Source organism: Gossypium hirsutum, chromosome A09 (genome assembly GCF_007990345.1).
Source record: "Gossypium hirsutum isolate 1008001.06 chromosome A09, Gossypium_hirsutum_v2.1, whole genome shotgun sequence".
Taxonomy (NCBI): Eukaryota; Viridiplantae; Streptophyta; class Magnoliopsida; order Malvales; family Malvaceae; genus Gossypium; species Gossypium hirsutum.
This window is the reverse complement of record NC_053432.1, coordinates 1,831,947-1,834,348: the sequence shown is the minus strand read 5'-3', so window position 1 is coordinate 1,834,348 and position 2,402 is coordinate 1,831,947.

Here is a 2,402-nt window from a genome sequence, read left to right as displayed (position 1 = left end):
AATATATGAAATATAAAAATTAAGGAAAAATATGACATTTTTCATGTCCATCTTCTTCCTCACAAACAAAGAAGAAAAAAAATAGGGTTTTGAAAACTCAAACTTTCGGCCATTTATAGATTGAGATTTGAATCAGTCAGAAGATAAATGAAGAAAAAGGAAAAATTATAGATTAGTCCCTGATGTCGTGTCATTGTTTTCTCAAGTAAGTTCATATGGAACTTACTATATTCTCTTATATTATGCTTGAATTGTGTGAATGTACTTATTAATTTATATGCACGTGTAATTTCGATAAATTTGGCGTTTAAAAGGCTAAACTGTAAAGTATGAAATACACAACAACTATGAATAGATATTGAATGGATGTGGAATTGTTATATGATTGGATAGTATGTATATGATGATGTTACAATATTTAAAATGTATATGGAATGCTATTCGAAATGTAAAAAGTGTGTATAAAGCTATAGGGCTTGAAATGATACGAAAAAGCAAAACGGGTATTTGATCAGGGATTAATACAATGACTAGAGATCCAACATTTGTTACGGATTCTATGAAGCTAGTGTTAGCAGCATCACACCAAGCTAGTGTTAGCAAACCTAATCTGAAGCTAGTGTTAGCAACCTAAATATGTCAGCACATGAAGTAAATCAATCTTGTGTATCTGATTCCAGTATACCAAGATTCTCCAGGTGTTAAATAAAAATGGAAGCGATAATTAAAATGGAAATGGAAAGGTTGAATAGTGTAAACATGAATTGAGTTGTTAATTTTGCAAATTGAGTATGGTTTGAATGATTGTATATGCATATGATTTGAATAACATGGTTTGTCATGCAACTAGACTAACATTGGTTGTATTGTTAATTTGTACATAAAAATATAAGGTGCCAAAGGATGTCATGTATTATACCATTGAATTTCAATTGCTTAAATTTGTTGTAATGTTAAAGTAAGTTAAGCAAATTTCGTATGAACTTACTAAGCATTCAAAATGCTTACTCGTTATCTCATTTTTCCTTGTTGATTGTCAATTTGTGGAACACGTCGGTTGGACCACTACAGAGCTCACACTATCCTATCAGCAATTCAGTAGAATTTTATTTGTTTAAATCCCAGTTATGTGGTATATAAATATGTGTTTTAAACATGAGTTTATTTGGAAATGATAGTTTGGTTTGAATCATGGTTAATAGTTGATCTTTGATAAAATTATTGCCTATATCTATATGTGTTTGGTTGATAACATGTTTGGCATTTTGAATGACCATTTGGAATGTGAAATGGTTTGAAAAATAATTGTCTAGAAGGAACAAAAGCATGATAGTATAAGTGAGGTATGAATAGGCTAAATTGGTAGGTTTGGTGCCAAATTGTGGACATATTTGATTGATTGAACTTAAAATGGTTAAATGATTGTTTTGGATGGTATTTTGGTTGGTTTTATGCACGAATAAAGGTGAAACTATGCACCAAATGGATCAACAGCATTGGTAGCTTGAAATAGGTATTCAATGACCTAAAATGTACTAAAAACAGAGTCCTTATTAAGACGAGCAACCCTCATCGTCGCAACATCGGCCAACAGATTGTGACGTCCCAACATCGAGTGGCCAAACGTCACAATGTGACCAACTATTTTGCAACGTCACGACATGGAGGAGGTGATGTCATGACGTCGTTCCTAAATTTTCAAAACTTTGTAATTTGATCCTATTTTATGCTCGAGTCAACAAAAGAGCTTTTATAAGCGCGATTAAGACTCGAATTTAGTTGTGAATCATATTATGAATGTATTTAAGTCGTAAATGTTTGTTTATTCGATATATTTATTATATTTTGACTGAAGTTGCTCCAGCAACAAATGTAGCATTCTGTAGTTTGAACCCAATGATTAGGTCAGATAAGGGGTGTTACAACATGCATCGCACGTGATTTTGTATAATTTTTAAATTTATTGAATAATATATTTTTATAATTTCATATATATGTTTGTGTTAATTAAATAAGAATTAGTTTAATTTATACTTAAAGTGAATTAGTTTTGAAAAAAATAATTGAAAGATTAAAATAACGTTTTAAAATTAATGAAAATAAATAAATTATTAAAATAATATACAAATTTGGAACTATATAATAAAATAAATAAAAATATATTTTACTAAATTAGTTATCACATTTAATAATAATGATTAAAAAATAATCGTTGAAATTCAAATTTCGTTTCAAAACAAATCTACAAAATATTTTATACCCACACCAAACAATAATGGATAAATAAAAAAATGGATTTAAGATTCTTTACTTCACTTAGAATAAACAACTTGCAAAAGAAACTTAAAAAATAATATCACAATATTATATTACCTCATCATCAATTAAAATAATATTCTATC